Genomic DNA, 20,441 nt, shown 5'->3' with positions numbered 1-20,441 from the left:
GAAATCTGCCATATGCGCCAGAGTACCAACGCATAAGAATTCACTCCCCTCACTGGCCTGACTGTCCATTTCCTCCTCCTCCAACTCCTCCAACTCCTCTTCTTCTGCCCATACACGCTCAACAGTGAAGGACTCAACAATGGTCCCCTCTTGTGTCTCGCCAACATTCTCCTCCTCTTCCTCCTCATCCACCTCCACCTCCTCCGATATGCGCTGAGAAACAGACCTAAGGGTGCTTTGGCTATCAACAAGGGAATCTTCTTCCCCCGTCTCTTGTGACGAGTGCAAAGCTTCCGACTTCATGCTGATCAGAGAGTTTTTCAACAGGCCAAGCAGCGGGATGGTGAGGCTGATGATGGCGGCATCGCCACTGACCATCTGTGTTGACTCCTCAAAGTTACTCAGCACCTGACAGATATCAGACATCCACGTCCACTCCTCATTGTAGACTTGAGGAAGCTGACTGACCTGACTACCAGTTCTGGTGGAAGTTGACATCTGGCAGTGTACAATCGCTCTGCGCTGCTGGTAAACTCTGGATAACATGGTTAATGTTGAATTCCACCTCGTGGGCACGTCGCACAACAGTCGGTGAGCGGGCAGTTGGAGGCGGCGCTGCGCTGCCCTGAGAGTGGCAGCATCTGTGCTGGACTTCCTGAAATGCGCACAGATGCGGCGCACCTTCGTGAGCAAATCAGACAGATTGGGGTATGTCTTGAGGAAACGCTGAACTATCAGATTTAACACATGGGCCAGGCATGGCACATGTGTCAGTCTGCCGAGTTGCAGAGCCGCCACCAGGTTACGGCCGTTGTCACACACAACCATGCCTGGCTTCAGGTTTAGCGGTGCCAGCCACAGATCAGTCTGCGCCGTGATGCCCTGTAATAGTTCTTGGGCGGTGTGCCTTTTATCGCCTAGGCTCAGCAGTTTGAGCACCGCCTGCTGTCGCTTAGCGACGGCACTGCTGCTGTGCCTAGAGCTAGCGACTGATGGCGCCATGCCCACGGATGGTAGTTCGGAGGAGGAGGTGGAGGAGGGGTTGGAGGAGGAGGAGGCATAGTAGGCCTGAAAGACCTGGACCGAGGTAGGCCCCGCAATCCTCGGCGTCGGCAGTATATGACCAGCCGCAGGGTCAGACTCGGTCCCAGCCTCCACCAAGTTAACCCAATGTGCCGTCAGCGATATATAGTGGCCCTGCCCGGCAGCACTCGTCCACGTGTCCGTGGTCAGGTGGACCTTGTCAGAAACGGCGTTGGTCAGGGCACGGATGATGTTGTCTGACACGTGCTGGTGCAGGGCTGGGACGGCACATCGGGAAAAGTAGTGGCGGCTGGGGACCGAATACCGAGGGGCGGCCGCCGCCATGAGGTTGCGAAAGGCCTCGGTCTCTACTAGCCTATAGGGCAGCATCTCCAGGCTAAGCAATCTGGAGATGTGGACATTAAGGGCTTGGGCGTGCGGGTGGGTTGCACTATATTTCCGTTTCCGCTCCAGCGTCTGGGGTATGGAGAGCTGAACGCTGGTGGATGCTGTGGAGGATCGTGGAGGCGACGATGGGGTTTTTGTGCCAGGGTCCTGGGCAGGGGGCTGACTATCAGCTGACACAGGGGAAGGAGCAGTGGTGTGAACGGCCGGAGGTGAACGGGCTTGGTGCCACTGAGTGGGGTGTTTAGCATTCATATGCCTGCGCATACTGGTGGTAGTTAAGCTAGTAGTGGTGGAACACCTGCTGATCCTGGTTTGGCAAAGGTTGCACACCACAGTCCGTCGGTCATCCGGTGTTTCCTTAAAGAACCTCCAGACTTCTGAAAATCTAGCCCTCGCCGCGGGAGCCCTCGCCACGGGAGCTTCACTACGTGACACATTTGGTGCTGATGCACCTGCTCTGGCCCTGCCTCTCCGTCTGGCCCCACCACTGCCTCTTCCAACCTGTTCTGGTCGAGGACTCTCCTCTGTCTCAGAAGCACTGTGTTCACCCGGCCTCTCAACCCAGCTTGGGTCTGTCACCTCATCATCCTCCGATCCCTCAGTCTGCTCCCCCCTCGGACTTCCTGCCCTGACAACAACTTCACCACTGTCTGACAACCGTGTCTCCTCATCGTCGGACACCTCTTTACACACTTCTTCCACTACGTCAAGAAGGTCATCATCACCCACAGACTGCGACTGGTGGAAAACCTGGGCATCGGAAAATTGCTCAGCAGCAACCGGACAAGTGGTTTGTGACTGTGGGAAGGGTCCAGAAAACAGTTCCTCAGAGTATGCCGGTTCAAATGCCAAATTTTCCTGGGAGGGGGCAGACTGGGGGGGGAGGAGGCTGAGGTGCAGGAGCTGGAGGAGTGCCGATTTCGGTGACATGGGTGGACTGCGTGGAAGACTGACTGGTGGACAAATTGCTCGAAGCATTGTCGGCAATCCACGACATCACCTGTTCGCACTGTTCTGGCCTCAACAGTGCTCTACCACGAGTCCCAGTAACTTCAGACATGAACCTAGGGAGTGTAGCTCTGCGGCGTTCCCCTGCTCCCTCATCAGCAGGTGGTGTCTCACCCCGCCCAGGACCACGGCCTCTGACCCCTGCAGTAGTTGGACGCCCACGTCCCCGCCCTCGTCCTCTACCCCTAGCCCTCGGGTTAAACATTTTGAAAATGAAAGTTATAACCTTAATTTTTTTTTAACTTTTTTTTGTGTTTTTTTTTTTTTTTTTTTGTGTTTTTTAGTTTTTAAAACCAAACGATGCTATCCTATTGCTATGGCTATTTTCTAGCCAAGTATGAAAGCACACTGCTATGCCAGATGAGATGACGCTGAGTTATGAAAAAATAAACGTAAAATAAAAAGGAAATGGCAGACTGTGCCTAATTGAAATCAAACCCCTAATAAATTGTCCCACTTCGGTCTTTGCGATGGATATGTGCGTCACTAAGCGCTAAACACAGCGGTCGCAAGTCTCACTACAAATTCCTCACAATTTGGTAGTAGATGCACTACAGCAAGTACAGCCACCAGCAGATCAACCAGAAATAAAATATATATAACGCTATTGTAGGCCTAACTAAGCCGTTTGGATTCTCCTATGGCTATTTTCTAGCCAAGTATGAAAGCACACTGCTATGCCAGATGAGATGACGCTGAGTTATGAAAAAATAAACGTAAAATAAAAAGTAAATGGCAGACTGTGCCTAATTGAAATCAAACCCCTAATAAATTTTCCCACTTTGGTGTTTGAGGTGGATATGTGTGTCACTAAGAGCTAAACACAACGGTAGCAAGTCTCACTACAAATTCCTCACAATATGGTACTAGCTGCAAATAAAAAAAAAAAAAAGTAGAACGTTATTGTAGCCCTAAGAAGGGCTGTTGGGTTCTTTGAGAATCACTCCTGCCTAACAGTAAGCTAATAGAACACCCTAACGCTTTCCCTGACCAGCAGCAGCTCTCTCCCTAGCGGCATCCAGACACAGAATGATCCGAGCAGCGCGGGCAGCGGCTAGTCTATTCCAGGGTCACCTGATCTGGCCAGCCAACCACTGCTATCGACGTGTAAGGGTACCACGTCATGCTGGGTGGAGTGCAGAGTCTCCTGGCTTGTGATTGGCTCTGTTTCTGGCCGCCAAAAAGCAAAACGGCGGGAGCTGCCATTTTCTCGAGCGGGCGAAGTATTCGTCCGAGCAACGAGCAGTTTCGAGTACGCTAATGCTCGAACGAGCATCAAGCTCGGACGAGTATGTTCGCTCATCTCTAGTCATAACCAATGTTTTAGCAGTTAACTGGGAAATTGGTATATAACCCCTCTAGTCCCCTAAAACACAGATTTTTTTTTAGAAAGTTACTTGATTCAATACTTTTACAATTTCTTTTTTTAATTTTCCCTTTGCCAGACTCCAGAATAAATGACATCAGTGGCTCGCATTTACATCCAATTCGAATCAGAAAAGATGCAGTTTCGTTTTGGTGTGTGAAAAATGACTGAATTTACCAAACCAACAAATTTTAGATTTTCTCATCTCTACTTATGGGCCCTTTAATTCTCCTGCCAAGAACCTATTAACCTTCACAGAAATTTTTGTGTTTTACTTATTACATGTAAAAGGGTTTGAAAGGAAACTCCCAGGCCATCCAACATTGTTTTGGTCTACTGGTGATCAGCAGTGACAGTGAGACCCTAGGACACAACTTCCTCTAATAATAATAATTTTATTTATGCAGCGTCATCATATTCCAAAGGGCTTTACAAATCATAGGAGACATATACAAATACATGTACAAAAAACATAAAACATTACAAACGGTTTGTATTGTTTCAATTGTAAGAAATGGCCGGATTCTGGAAATGTTTCTGAGATACACAAGGTAAGAGCAAGCAAGAGTTTGAATTTGCGGTGCAAAGGAGAGGTCGGAGTCCAGCACAACCCCAAGACAGTGGCCTGCTGTCTCGGTGCTATAGTGATCCCAAAGACCAAGATGGAGAGCTGAGGATAGACTTGGTTAGTAGATGGTGAAAAGACAAGAAGTTCAGTCTCAGAAAGATTACGTTTGAAGAAGAGAGAGGACATGATGTTAGAAACAGTAGAGAGACAGTCACTAGTGTTCTGGAGTAAGGCAGGGGTGATGTTACATGCAGAAGTATACAGCTGGGTGTCATCAGCATAAAGATGATACTGGAAACCAAATCTGCTGATTGTCCAAGGGGGGAACTATAGAGGGAGAAGAGAAGAGGACCTAGGACTGAGCCCTGAGGAACCCCTACACTGAGAGGAGAGGACCTAGGACTGAGCCCTGAGGACCCCGACACTGAGAGGAGAGGACCTAGGACTGAGCCCTGAGGACCCCGACACTGAGAGGAGAGGACCTAGGACTGAGCCCTGAGGACCCCGACACTGAGAGGAGAGGACCTAGGACTGAGCCCTGAGGACCCCGACACTGAGAGGAGAGGACCTAGGACTGAGCCCTGAGGAACTCTGACACTGAGAGGAAGATGAGAAGAGAAAGATCCAGAAAAGGAGACACTGAAAGTGCGGTCAGAGAGATAGGAAGAAAACCAAGAGAGTGCAGTGTCCTTTAGGCCAATGGAGTGAAGCCTCCTGAGGAGGAGCTGGTGGTCCACAGTATCGAACGCTGCCGATAGATCCAGAAGATGAGGAGAGAATAGTCACCTTTGGATATAGCAGTGAGGAGATCATTGGAGACTTTAGAAAGGGCAGTTTCAGTGGAGAACATAGAGCGGAAACCAGATTGTAGGGGGTCCAGGATGGAGTTAGCTGAGAGATAGCGGGTTATAGAGAATAGACCAGGCGCTGCAGGAGTTTGGAGATGAAAGTGAGGTAAGAAACTGGTCTGTAGTTAGTAGCATTGGATGGATCCAGAGAAGGTTTCTTTAGTAAAGGGGTAACAACATCATGCTTCAATGAAGAGGGAAAGACACCAGAAGAGAGAGAGAGGCTGAAGATTTTAGTGAAGTGAGAAGTGACAGCTGGGGAGAGAGAGTGTACCAGATGTGAGGGGATGGGGTCACTGATGCAGGTAGTGGGGCGAGCAGAGGAAAGGAGCCTGGACATTTTTTCCTCTGTGACTGGCTCGAAGGAAGAGAGCGAAGAAGGTAAGGCACCGAAGGGAATGGGGATTAATGGGGTGAGTGGATTGAGAAATTATTTCCTGGTGAATACAATCAATTTTATCCTTAAAGTAGGAGGCCAGATCTTCAGCCCCAATGTCTGTGACAGGTGGCTGCACCTCTGGTGTTAGTAAGGAGTGAAGAGTATGGAAGGTCCTGTTTGAATTTTTAGAAAGAGAGGATATTAGATTAGCGGAATAGACCAGTTTAGTGCAGTAAAGGGCAGAGTTGTAGGTTCTTAGCACAAATTTGAAGTGTAGAAAGTCTGCAGATGTGCATGATTTTGTCTACAGAGGTTCAGCAATCGTGGAGCACTGGTGAAGAAAACGGGTTTGAGGCGTTTGCCAAGGTTGCCGACATCCTTTTCAAAAGTCTCAGACTGAAGGCGGTGCCACCGCATTAAGAGCACTTTTGAGAATGTAATTATAATGGTTAGCAGCCAGGTAAGGACTGGAGAAAGTAGAGATGAGGGACAGGGATGACTGAACGGTATCTGCAAGATGGTGAACACTAATGTTACGTCGGTTCCGGAATGTGGGATAAATGGGCTTATTCTGTACAGGAGAAAAACTATTCACAGTAAAAGAGAGAAGGTTGTGGAATGAAAGTGGAAAGACAGTATTAGTAAGGTCAGAGACTGAAGAGCGTTGAGCAAAGACCAAGTCAAGGATCAGAGAGTTATAAGAATCCTAGAGAGGTAGGTCTAGAGAGGAAGTTAGTGATAACAGCTGAGAGGCAGGGGATGGGGGTTTTAATGGAATGTTAAAGTCTTCCATGATGATGAGTGTTGGAATATCACAGGATAGAAAATGAGGAAGCCAAGAAGCAAAGTGGTCGAGGAACTGGTGGATAATAAGTGACCTCCCATTAGTCGTAGAAAAAGTGCAGTATTAGGCTATATTCACACTGCCGTTGCCCGCCCGTACCGTACCGTAGCGGGCAACGGCAGTGCACAGGGAGAGGAGGAGGAGGTGAGCGCAGCTCACCCCCGCCCCTCTCCATAGCAACCTATGGCGCACGGCGCCGAATTATGGGAAAGATAGGACATACACGTGCGGCACCGTACCGCTCCTGGAGGGTGCCGTGCGCCCATTGCTGCCTATGGGGGACGTATATCGGCCGTATATACGTCGGCCGTATATACGTCCCCCATACGGCAGTGTGAATGTAGCCTTAGAGCTGAACAGAACTGTAGTTTCGAGACGGACTGGCGGCCGAACAGCCAATCCTGCCCATGGTTAGTATCAATGGACGTCAACCCAAATGCCGAACCCAAACTAAAACTAGGGGTCCGCTCATCTCATACAGCCTGCATATCTTTTAACACATCCTGAAATCGACTTGCTTTAACAGCTGCAGCCTGACATTGAGCGAGAACCTTATCTTATGTACCAGAATACCTCAATCCTTCTATTGTTCTGTTGTTTGATTCTGTATATTCTTATATTTTTACGATCAAGCAACAATCAAGAAACATAAAAATGTAAAAATTATAGGAAGTCATTCAATCCATTTCAAGAAGAAATTGAAAGCATTAGATCTTACACAGATATTTTTTGGTCCTCCTTGACTTTGAGATGGTAATGACTATATGTAGGTGGACAGTTTCTAATATTTTACATCCCCTCCGATGACTCCCTCATCCATTATAAACCGATCACCTGATAAATATTTGATTAAATAACCATTTTTTAATGTTTTCACAAAGTAATTAATGACATTCTCTACATTCTAGGTGCTGCATAGAAGGTGCTTTAATTGCACTAGGGATGTAATTTTGGGAGAAACCAGATACTGTAGGTTTGACATCCGTTTCCTGCCAGTATCCAGATTACGGAGAACAGATATTACATGGTAAGAGATGAAAACAGCGATGGAGATGAACACTAGATGGAGCAGTGCGATGAGATGCATGGACCAGACCCGGAGATTCACGGATTTCAAAAATTTAAAAGAGGCAAAACACTGGACCAAAAATTCTGAGGAGAGATAATGGCCTTTCTGTTATAACAGAAAACTCATTGCACAAAAAAAATCAAGCTCCTGTACAAAAACATCATAAAAATAATATTTATCTATTTTCAGGGTGGGTCATAGGTATCTTATCTTATCTCTCCTCTACCAAATTACCATAATGTGTAAAGCAAATCTACCATCAGAACCCATCCTGATAAACCAGGGACATTACTCATAGATCCAGGCACCGGGACTGTGATATCTTCTTATATGTGTTATCCATGGCGTCTTTCCTTCTAAAATCAACTTTTATAAGTATGCTAATGAGCCAGGAGGGCCTAAGCAGAGCCCCTCCACCCAGCAACTTCACAGGCTGTTACACTGTGCAGGATCACTTCCACTATCCCACTGTGTGAGACTACAGTGGACAAAGGGAAGGGGAGGTGCTGAGGGAGCAGGGGGAGGGGGAAACAGTGTAACAATTTTTTGAAGCTGCAGCATGGAGACGCTCTGTTAACGCCCTATGGAAGCCCTTCAGACTCATTAGCATAATTTTAAAAGTTGACTTTTGAATTAAGGAGGTCATGGTTAACACATATAAGAACATTACCACAGTCACAGTGCCCGGATCTATGAGAAGCTGTCCCTGGTTTATAAGGATGGATTGTGATGGTAGATTTCCTTTAAATATTTAAATGGTATAGGGTCCAATAATTAACTTGATTATACAACATGATGTACATGTTTGTAGTGGCCACCTGTCTAGGATATAACACTAGGTTGTCTTCTGCTGTTTTGACCTCTGTCATATGAATGGAGTCCCATATGGTGTTAGATTGAAACACCTTGAACAACGCTGATGAATCTGAGGGCCCATACCACATCTATTCAGAACCAGTACATGTCCTTCTAGGATGTCTCATAAAAGGGGTTATCCAGGAACATCATAAATTGCTCATTAATCTTTCATCTTTTTCCAGTTTATCAATTTTTCAGATGTCTGATTAGGTCCCAGTTGGGCGCCGTGTGAGGCCTTGATGATAATTTAGATCCTCTGGGACCTACTTAATAATTTTAAAAAACATGTAAAAATCTGTTATATTTGTTTTGTTTAGCTTATAAAAAATAACCCCAAGTATACTCCCAATAAGTTTGTCTTCTTCTGGACTCTGGGGGCCCACCTGGGGATCTTCCGGTGCTGTAGTGGTGCAGTCCAACCATGGCCCCACGGATACATCAATATCAGTGTGTATTGCTGAAAAACGACTTGGCTTCACTATGAATAACAATGTTAAGAGTTTCAATTTTTTTTAGCACTCCTGAAAAAGTCCAATATGTGAACGGTGGAAACCAGAGAGATATAAATCTGTATCTTGGGCAGAGCACATTGTTTTGATCTCGTTCTCCTTCATGTGGAACAATGCTCCTAAACATATGCAATAGAACATTCCATCCAAAGATTTTCCATCAAAACATCTGTTTCTGCTCCGCCATGTAGAATAAAGGGCAGGTATGGACCACACATGTCTATGGAAGCTGCCTGAAGTGATGCTTTGTAGAATTATAGATGATCAAAGAGAAATCCAAACGTCATTGACCTGCTGGACAATTGTGACTATTGTGTAAACTATTAATAAAGGAAAATGCTAAAGGCGCTTATAACTCTCGTTGTCTCTGTTTCTATTCTTATGTCACACTATTTATCGGAAGACACTTGGCATTGGGAATGGCATCTGTCATTGTTGTATGCACTATTTATGTGTCCACTGTATGGACTATATATCTGAATGATATATATCTAATCCAGCATGTTATGTTATTACAGATGCCTTATTATTAGTAAACTAGTTAAAGGAAACTACCACTACGGATCTACCTACTAAGGTAGATCCGGTGGTAGGTGCATCTAACATGTGTAAGGAAAGCCCTTTTTAGGGCTAATCCTTTACTCCCCTCTATCCTTTCTAATCTTTAATCAGGGAATATGCAAATTTTCTAAGAGGCTACTGGGGCGTGGAGTATTCGGAGCTGAGGCTACACGGCGCAGCTACTCCACGCCCCAGTAGCCTCTTTGATCCTCCTACCCAGATATCTTCAGAGCGCAGCTACAAGGAGCTGGCCTGTGTTCTGCGCATGTGCAGAACTCTGGCTTCACAGCTAAAGATGTCTAGGTAGGAGGACCACTCCATGCCCCATGGGGGGCCATGCGCTACCGATACCATTGTGGAATGGGCTGGATACGTTCCCATTACTTCCAATGGGCAATAAATCCATCCATTTTGATGGATCGTGTGCTTTCCCGGGCTACGGCCAGATGAGCACAGGTCTTGTGAAAGGAGCCTAAGGGTGTATGGAGAGATCTCATGGGCTAACCCATCTCCATACCAGGCAGGTGTCTGCTGCATAATGCAGCAGACACCCATCGCTAACACCCGCAACCAATGCTGACACAAACCGCACATTTTAACCATTTAAGTGCCCCAGGCAAAGCAATCCACAGTACTTAAATACGAGTGATGCATGTTAGTCACCATATTGGTAGGAATCATGGCCCCCCTTTACCAATAGTGTCATTAGAGGTCGCTGATACCTATTTACGACAGCCGGGAATCACTCTAAGACTCCTAGGCCTGTCATTCAGAGATCTGAATTAGAACAAGGTCAATTTCAGAATCTCAAATTCCCAATACACTGCAATGCATTAGTATTGCAACATTTTTTCTCATATATCATAAACATGTGAGGTATCCTAACTCTTCCACAATTTCACCACACATAAAATTTTTTATAGAAAGTGATCAGCTTAGCTTTCGAAAAAGTATGCCTTATCTTCTCAGTACACCAACAAGAGAGCAAGAAGTAGCATCTTGAATTGCCGTGTTGGCACTTTGCAATGTTAAAGTGGGTTTTGGGTTAGAGCTTGGGCACTTGTTCTGTAATAGGTTTGCCAACACTACTGTATACAGTCATACAGTGGGTATGGAGAGTATTCAGACCACTTTACAGTTTTCACTGTTTCATTGCAGCAAATTGGTAACATTTGTAAAAAATTTTTGCTCATTAATGTGCGCTCTGTCACCACCCTGTCAGAAAACACCCCAGAAATGTAGATATTTTAGTAAATTCATTAAAGAACACATATGCAACACATATGAAAGCCGCATACAGTGTACAAAACACATGAAGGACTCCCAGAGAAATAAGATTCTTTAGTCTGATGAGATGAAGATTTAAAGTTTTGTTAATTCAATGTGTGGGGAAAACCAGGCGCTGCTCATCACCTGCCAAATACAATTCCAGCAGTAACACATGGTGGGGGCAGCATCAGGCTATGGGGGCAGGACCACTGGGTGTAATGGAAGGAAAGATGAATGCAGTCAAGTAGAGAGATATCCTGGATGAGAACCTCTTCCAGACTGGGCCAAACCCTCCAACAAGACAATGACCCTAAGCACACAGATGAAATACCACAGCAGAGGCTTCAGAACATCTCTGTGACCATTCCTGACCGGCCCAGCCAGAGCCCGGACCTAAACCCAATGGAGCATCTCTGGAAATACTAGAAAATGTCCTCTACCAATGTTCACCATCCAACCTGAGGGAACTGGAGAAGATCGGCAAGGAAGAGGCAGAGGATCCCCAAATCCAGGGGAGAGAAATGTAGCATCTTCCTAAGACTCCTGGCTGCACCAGCGCCAAAGTTTCTACTCAACACTGAGCAAAGAGGCTGAATACTCATCACCGGGGCTGAATACTTATCACCGGGAGCTGAATACTCATCACCGGGAGCTGAATACTTATCACCAGTAGCTGAACACTTATCACCGGGGGCTAAATACTTATCACCAGGAGCTGAATACTGTACTTATCACCGGGGGCTGAATACTTATCACCAGGGTCTGAATACTTATCACCAGGGGGCTGAATACTTATCACCGGGGGCTGAATACTTATCACCGGGGGCTGAATACTTATCATCAGGGGCTGAATACTTATCACCAGGGTCTGAATACTTATCACCGGGGGCTGAATACTTATCACCGGGGGCTGAATACTTATCATCAGGGGCTGAATACTCATCACCACGGACTGAATACTTATCACCGGGGGCTGAATACTTATCACCGGGGGCTGAATACTTATCACCGGGGGCTGAATACTTATCATCAGGGGCTGAATACTTATCACCAGGGTCTGAATACTTATCACCAGGGGGCTGAATACTCATCACCGGGGAGTGAATACTTATCACCGGGGGCTGAATACTTATCACCGGGGGCTGAATACTTATCACCGGGGTCTGAATACTTATCACGGGGGGCTGAATACTCATCACCGGGGAGTGAATACTTATCACCGGGGGCTGAATACTTATCACCGGGGGCTGAATACTTATCACCAGGGGCTGAATACTTATCACCGGGGGCTGAATACTTATCACCGGGGGCTGAATACTCATCACCGGGAGCTGATTACTTATCACCAGTAGCTGAATACTTATCACCAGGAGCTGAATACCTATCACCAGGAGCTGAATACTTATCACCGGGGGCTAAATACTTATCACCGGGGGCTGAATACTTATCACCGGGGGCTAAATACTTATCACCAGGGGCTGAATACTTATCACCAGGGTCTAAATACTTATCACCAGGGGCCGAATACTTATCACCGGGGGCTGAATGCTTATCACCAGGGGCTGAATACTTATCACCAGGGGCTGAATACTTATCACCAGGAGCTGAATACTTATCACCAGGGGCTGAATACTTATCACCGGGGGCTGAATACTTATCACCGGGAGCTGAATACTTATTACCAGGGGCTGAATACTTATCACCGGGGGCTGATACTTATCACCAGGGACTGAATACTTATCACCGGGGGCTGAATACTTATCACCGGGGGCTGAATACTTATCACCGGGGGCTGAGTACTTATCACCAGGGGCTGAATACTTATCACCGGGGGCTGAATACTTATCACCAGGGGCTGAATACTTATCACCGGGAGCTGAATACTTATTACCAGGGGCTGAATACTTATCACCGGGGGCTGAATACTTATCACCAGGGTCTGAATACTCATCACCGGGGGCTGAATACTTATCACCAGGGGCTGAATACTTATCACCGGGGGCTGAATACTTATCACCAGGGGCTGAATACTTATCACCGGGAGCTGAATACTTATCACCAGGGGCTGAATACTTATCACCAGGAGCTGAATACTGATCACCGGGGGCTGAATACTTATTACCAGGGGCTGAATACTTATCACCGGGGGCTGAATACTTATCACCAGGGGCTGAATACTTATTACAAGGGGCTGAATGCTCATCACCAGGGGCTGAATACTTATCACCAGGGGCTGAATACTTATTACAAGGGGCTGAATGCTCATCACCAGGGGCTCAATACTTATCCCCTCGTGTTGAATACTTATCACCAGGGGCTGAATACTTATCACCAGGGGCTGAATACTTATCACCGGGGGCTGAATACTTATCACCGGGGGCTGAATACTTATCACCGGGAGCTGAATACTTATCACCGGGGGCTGAATACTTATCACCAGCGGCTGAATACTTATCACCAGGAGCTGAATACTTATCACCGGGGGCCGAATACTTATCACCGAGGGCTGAATACTTATCACCGGGAGCTGAATACTCATCACCGGGGACTGAATACTCATCACCAGGAGCTGAATACTTATCACCGGGGGCTGAATACTTATCACCGGGAGCTGAATACTCATCACCGGGGACTGAATACTCATCACCAGGAGCTGAATACTTATCACCGGGGGCTGAATACTTTTCACCTGGGGCTGAATACTTATCACCAGGGGCTGAATACTCATCACCGGGGACTGAATACTCATCACCAGGAGCTGAATACTTATCACCGGGGGCTGAATACTTATCACCGGGGGCTGAAAACTTATCACCAGGAGCTGAATACTTATCACCAGGGGCTGAATACTCATCACCGGGGGCTGAATACTTATCACCGGGGGCTGAATACTTATCACCAGGGGCTGAATACTGATCACCGGGGGCTGAATACTTATCACCGGGGGCTGAATTCTTATCACCGGGGGCTGAATACTTATCACCGGGGGCTGAATACTTATCACTGGGGGCTGAATACGTATCACCGGGGTCTGAATACTTATCACCGGGGGCTGAATACTTATCACCGGGGTCTGAATACTTATCACCGGGGGCTGAATACTTATCACCGGGGGCTGAATACTTATCACCGGGGGCTGAATACTTATCACCGGGGGCTGAATACTTATCACTGGGGCTGAATACTTATCACCAGAGGCTGAATACTTATCACCAGGAGCAGAATACTTATCACCAGGGGCTGAATACTTATCACCAGGGCTGATTACTTATCACCAGGGGCTGAAGATTCTTATTAACTCTTTCACACCTCCTAAATCATACCCTCCAGTTTTAGATCATCCCTAGCTTGTACCCTGACCATATCGCCATCTACGAATATGAGCACTCATATCGCTTGTTTTGTATCCTAGGTCATCCTCCCTGACCTCTTCCTTATTTCCTATGCTGGACAAACTCTGACCTTCCCTGACCTTGGCCTACCCCTGACCATGTCCCATTGATTATGTGCACTTCCATGGCTTGTTAACTGACTTTCGAATTCTGTTTCTCCTGCCCTGACCTCTTAAAGTATAACTTCAATGTTATACAGATTTTTACCATATACCCATATATTGATTATATATTGAAATATTGATTGATATGTGATAAACATATTGCAATGCTTGCCCTTTTCTTTCCAGAGTTGTGGTATTTCCTGTTCTGAAGCTGCTCGTCCAAAATCTTTCTCAGCAGCAGCGAAGTGGGTGGAGACTTGCCTCGTCTTGTCTTCGTCCTGAAGCTGAGGGTTATTTAGTCAGACAGTCTCCATGGTGCCTTGTGTTCTCTCATTAAGTAATTTAGCAGTAAATCCAGATTCCTACAATTAAATTCCCTGCACAGTGTGTATACAGGATACATGGCCGGCGCCAGCACCCGGCTTACCTGGGCAAGTGCCGGGGCCCCAGAGGTCCCAGAGGGGCCCACGGCACGCACTGGCAAGATAGGAAAACTCAATGAAATCGGTATACTTCGCCGATGTAATTGAGAGAAGAGCTGCACTCACAGTGTGGTGCGGGTAACAGGGGGGCCGTGCCGCAAGCAGGCACTCACAGAACACGATAGCATCGGCGCGGCCAATGTATTTCTGTTGCAGAGGGTCTATTACTGTGCAGGACGCTGGCCGACGTGATGACTTCACGCCACCAGCGTCCCTGCTGCTGCACAGAAGACGCTGAAGGTGTATATAGAAGATGCGTGCACCTGGAAGGTAAGTTAGCATTTAATTAATGGAGCCTGTCTGGGGGGGTATATTTATTAATGGAGCCTGTCTGGGGGGGTATATTTATTAATGGAGCCTGTCTGGGACATATATTTATTAATGGAGCCTATCTGGGGGATATATTTATTAATGGAGCCTGTCTGGGGGGCTATATTTATTAATGGAGCCTGTCTGGGGGACTATATTTATTAATGGAGCCTATCTGGGGGATATATTTATTAATGGAGCCTGTCTGGGGGATATATTTATTAATGGAGCCTGTCTGGGACATATATTTATTAATGGAGTCTGTCTGGGGGATATATTTATTAATGGAGCCTGTCTGGGGGATATATTTATTAATGGAGCCTGTCTGGGACATATATTTATTAATGGAGTCTGTCTGGGGGATATATTTATTAATGGAGCCTGTCTGGGGGATATATTTATTAATGGAGCCTCTCTGGGGGATATATTTATTAATGGAGCCTGTCTGGGGGATATATTTATTAATGGAGCCTGTCTGGGGGGATATATTTATTAATGGAGCCTGTCTGGGGGATATATTTATTAATGGAGCCTGTCTGGGGGATATATTTATTAATGGAGTCTGTCTGGGGGGGGTATATTTATTAATGGAGCCTGTCTGGGGGGCTATATTTATTAATGGAGTCTGTCTGGGGGGTATATTTATTAATGGAGCATGTCTGGGGGGCTATATTTATTAATGGAGCCTGTCTGAGGGATATATTTATTAATGGAGTCTGTCTGGGGGATATATTTATTAATGGAGCCTGTCTGGGGGATATATTTATTAATGGAGTCTGTCTGGGGGGGGTATATTTATTAATGGAGCCTGTCTGGGGGGCTATATTTATTAATGGAGTCTGTCTGGGGGGTATATTTATTAATGGAGCCTGTCTGAGGGATATATTTATTAATGGAGTCTGTCTGGGGGATATATTTATTAATGGAGTCTGTCTGGGGGGCTATATTTATTAATGGAGCCTGTCTGGGGGGCTATATTTATTAATGGAGCCTGTCTGGGGGGTATATTTATTAATGGAGTCTGGCTGGGGGGCTATATTTATTAATGGAGTCTGTCTGGGGGATATATTTATTAATGGAGCCTGTCTGGGGGGCTATATTTATTAATGGAGCCTGGCTGGGGGGCTATATTTATTAATGGAGCCTGTCTGGGGGATATATTTATTAATGGAGTCTGTCTGGGGGATATATTTATTAATGGAGCCTGTCTGGGGTATATATTTATTAATGGAGCCTGTCTGAGGGATATATTTATTAATGGAGCCTGTCTGGGGGGCTATATTTATTAATGGAGCCTGTCTGGGGGATATATTTATTAATGGAGCCTGTCTGAGGGATATATTTATTAATGGAGCCTGTCTGGGGGATATATTTATTAATGGAGCCTGTCTGGGGGGCTATATTTATTAATGGAGCCTGTCTGAGGGATATATTTATTAATGGAGCCTGTCTGGGGGATATATTTATTAATGGAGCCTGTCTGGGGGGTATATTTATTAATGGAGCCTGAGGGTTATTTAGTCAGACAGTCTCCATGGTGCCTTGTGTTCTCTCATTAAGTAATTTAGCAGTAAATTCAGATTCCTACAATTAAATTCCCTGCACAGTGTGTATACAGGATACATGGCCGGCGGCAGCCCCCGGTTTACCTGGGCAAGTGCCGGGGCCCCAGAGGTCCCAGAGGGGCCCACGGCACGCACTGGCAAGATAGGAAAACTCAATTACATCGGTATACATCGCCGATGTAATTGAGAGAAGAGCCGCACTCACAGTGTGGTGCGGGTAACAGGGGGGCCGTGCCGCAAGCAGGCACTCACAGAACACAATAGCATCGGCGCGGCCGATGTATTTCTGTTGCAGAGGGTCTATTACTGTGCAGGACGCTGGCCGACGTGATGACTTCACGCCACCAGCGTCCCTGCTGCTGCACAGAAGACGCTGTCTGGGGGATATATTTATTAATGGAGCCTGTCTGGGGGGCTATATTTATTAATGGAGTCTGTCTGGGGGATATATTTATTAATGGAGCCTGTCTGGGGGATATATTTATTAATGGAGCCTGTCTGGGGGATATATTTATTAATGGAGCCTGTCTGGGGGGTATATTTATTAATGGAGCCTGTCTGGGGGATATATTTATTAATGGAGCCTGTCTGGGACATATATTTATTAATGGAGCCTGTCTGGGGGATATATTTATTAATGGAGCCTGTCTGGGGGGCTATATTTATTAATGGAGTCTGTCTGGGGGATATATTTATTAATGGAGCCTGTCTGGGGGGATATATTTATTAATGGAGTCTGTCTGGGGGATATATTTATTAATGGAGCCTGTCTGGGGGATATATTTATTAATGGAGTCTGTCTGGGGGATATATTTATTAATGGAGCCTGTCTGGGGGGATATATTTATTAATGGAGTCTGTCTGGGGGATATATTTATTAATGGAGCCTGTCTGGGGGATATATTTATTAATGGAGCCTGTCTGAGGGATATATTTATTAATGGAGTCTGTCTGGGGGATATATTTATTAATGGAGTCTGTCTGGGGGGCTATATTTATTAATGGAGTCTGTCTGGGGGGCTATATTTATTAATGGAGCCTGTCTGGGACATATATTTATTAATGGAGCCTGTCTGGGGGATATATTTATTAATGGAGCCTGTCTGGGGGGATATATTTATTAATGGAGCCTGTCTGGGGGATATATTTATTAATGGAGCCTGTCTGGGGGGCTATATTTATTAATGGAGCCTGTCTGGGGGATATATTTATTAATGGAGCCTGTCTGGGACATATATTTATTAATGGAGCCTGTCTGGGGGATATATTTATTAATGGAGCCTGTCTGGGGGGATATATTTATTAATGGAGCCTGTCTGGGGGATATGTTTATTAATGGAGTCTGTCTGGGGGATATATTTATTAATGGAGTCTGTCTGGGGGGCTATATTTATTAATGGAGCCTGTCTGGGGGATATATTTATTAATGGAGCCTGTCTGGGGGATATATTTATTAATGGAGTCTGTCTGGGGGGCTATATTTATTAATGGAGCCTGTCTGGGGGGTATATTTATTAATGGAGCCTCTCTGGGGGATATATTTATTAATGGAGCCTGTCTGGGGGATATATTTATTAATGGAGCCTGTCTGGGGGATATATTTATTAATGGAGCCTGTCTGAGGGATATATTTATTAATGGAGCCTGTCTGGGGGGCTATATTTATTAATGGAGCCTGTCTGGGGGATATATTTATTAATGGAGCCTGTCTGGGGGATATATTTATTAATGGAGTCTGTCTGGGGGGCTATATTAATTAATGGAGCCTGTCTGGGGGATATATTTATTAATGGAGCCTGTCTGGGGGATATATTTATTAATGGAGCCTGTCTGGGGGGATATATTTATTAATGGAGCCTGCCTGGGGGATATATTTATTAATGGAGTCTGTCTGGGGGATATATTTATTAATGGAGTCTGTCTGGGGGGCTATATTTATTAATGGAGCCTGTCTGGGGGGCTATATTTATTAATGGAGCCTGGCTGGGGGGCTATATTTATTAATGGAGCCTGTCTGGGGGATATATTTATTAATGGAGCCTGTCTGGGGGATATATTTATTAATGGAGCCTGTCTGAGGGATATATTTATTAATGGAGCCTGTCTGGGGGGCTATATTTATTAATGGAGCCTGTCTGGGGGATATATTTATTAATGGAGCCTGTCTGGGGGATATATTTATTAATGGAGCCTGTCTGGGGGATATATTTATTAATGGAGCCTGTCTGAGGGATATATTTATTAATGGAGCCGGTCTGGGGGATATATTTATTAATGGAGCCTGTCTGGGGGATATATTTATTAATGGAGCCTATCTGGGGGGATATATTTATTAATGGAGCCTGTCTGAGGGATATATTTATTAATGGAGTCTGTCTGGGGGATATATTTATTAATGGAGCCTGTCTGGGGGGCTTTATTTATTAATGGAGCCTGTCTGGGGGATATATTTATTAATGGAGCCTGTCTGGGGGATATATTTATTAATGGAGCCTGTCTGGGGGATATATTTATTAATGGAGCCTGTCTGGGGGATATATATTTATTAATGGAGCCTGTCTGGGGGATATATTTATTAATGGAGCCTGTCTGGGGGAGATATTTATTAATGGAGCCTGGCTGGGGGGGGGGGTATATTTATTAATGGAGTCTGTCTGGGTGGTATATTTATTAATGGAGCCTGTCTGGGGGGTATATTTATTAATGGAGTCTGTCTGGGGGGCTATATTTATTAATGGAGTCTGTCTGAGGGGATATATTTATTAATGGAGCCTGTCTGGGGGATATATTTATTAATGGAGTCTGTCTGAGGGGATATATTTATTAATGGAGCCTGTCTGAGGGATATATTTATTAATGGAGTCTGTCTGGGGGCTATATTTATTAATGGAGTCTGTCTGGGGGCTATATTTATTAATGGAGTCTGTCTGGGGGGATATATTTATTAATGGAGTCTGTCTGGGGGCTATATTTATTAATGGAGTCTGTCTGGGGGGATATATTTATTAATGGAGCCTGTCTGGGGGATATATTTATTAATGGAGCCTGTCTGGGGGATATATTTATTGATGGAGCCTATCTGGGGGATATATTTATTAATGGAGCCTGTCTGGGGGGATATATTTATTAATGGAGCCTGTCTGGGGGGCTATATTTATTAATGGAGCCTGTCTGGGGGGCATATATTTATTAATGGAGCCTGTCTGGGGGATATATTTATTAATGGAGCCTGTCTGGGGGATATATTTATTAATGGAGCCTGTCTGGGGGATATATTTATTAATGGAGCCTGTCTGGGGGGCTATATTTATTAATGGAGCCTGTCTGGGGGATATATTTATTAATGGAGCCTGTCTGGGGGATATATTTATTAATGGAGTCTGTCTGGGGGGCTATATTAATTAATGGAGCCTGTCTGGGACATATATTTATTAATGGAGCCTGTCTGGGACATATATTTATTAATGGAGCCTGTCTGGGGGATATATTTATTAATGGAGCCTGTCTGGGACATATATTTATTAATGGAGCCTGTCTGGGGGCTTAATATATAAATGGAGCCTGTCTGGGGGGCTATATTTATTAATGGAGTCTGTCTGGGGGATATATTTATTAATGGAGCCTGTCTGGGGGGGGGGTATATTTATTAATGGAGCCTGTCTGGGGGGATATATTTATTAATGGAGCCTGTCTGGGGGGCTATATTTATTAATGGAGCCTGTCTGGGGGATATATTTATTGATGGAGCCTATCTGGGGGATATATTTATTAATGGAGCCTGTCTGGGGGGATATATTTATTAATGGAGCCTGTCTGGGGGGCTATATTTATTAATGGAGCCTGTCTGGGGGGCTATATTTATTAATGGAGCCTGTCTGG

The sequence above is a fragment of the Engystomops pustulosus genome, chromosome 1 (assembly GCF_040894005.1).
Source record: "Engystomops pustulosus chromosome 1, aEngPut4.maternal, whole genome shotgun sequence".
NCBI lineage: Eukaryota > Metazoa > Chordata > Amphibia > Anura > Leptodactylidae > Engystomops > Engystomops pustulosus.
Note: the sequence above shows the minus strand (reverse complement) of the source record.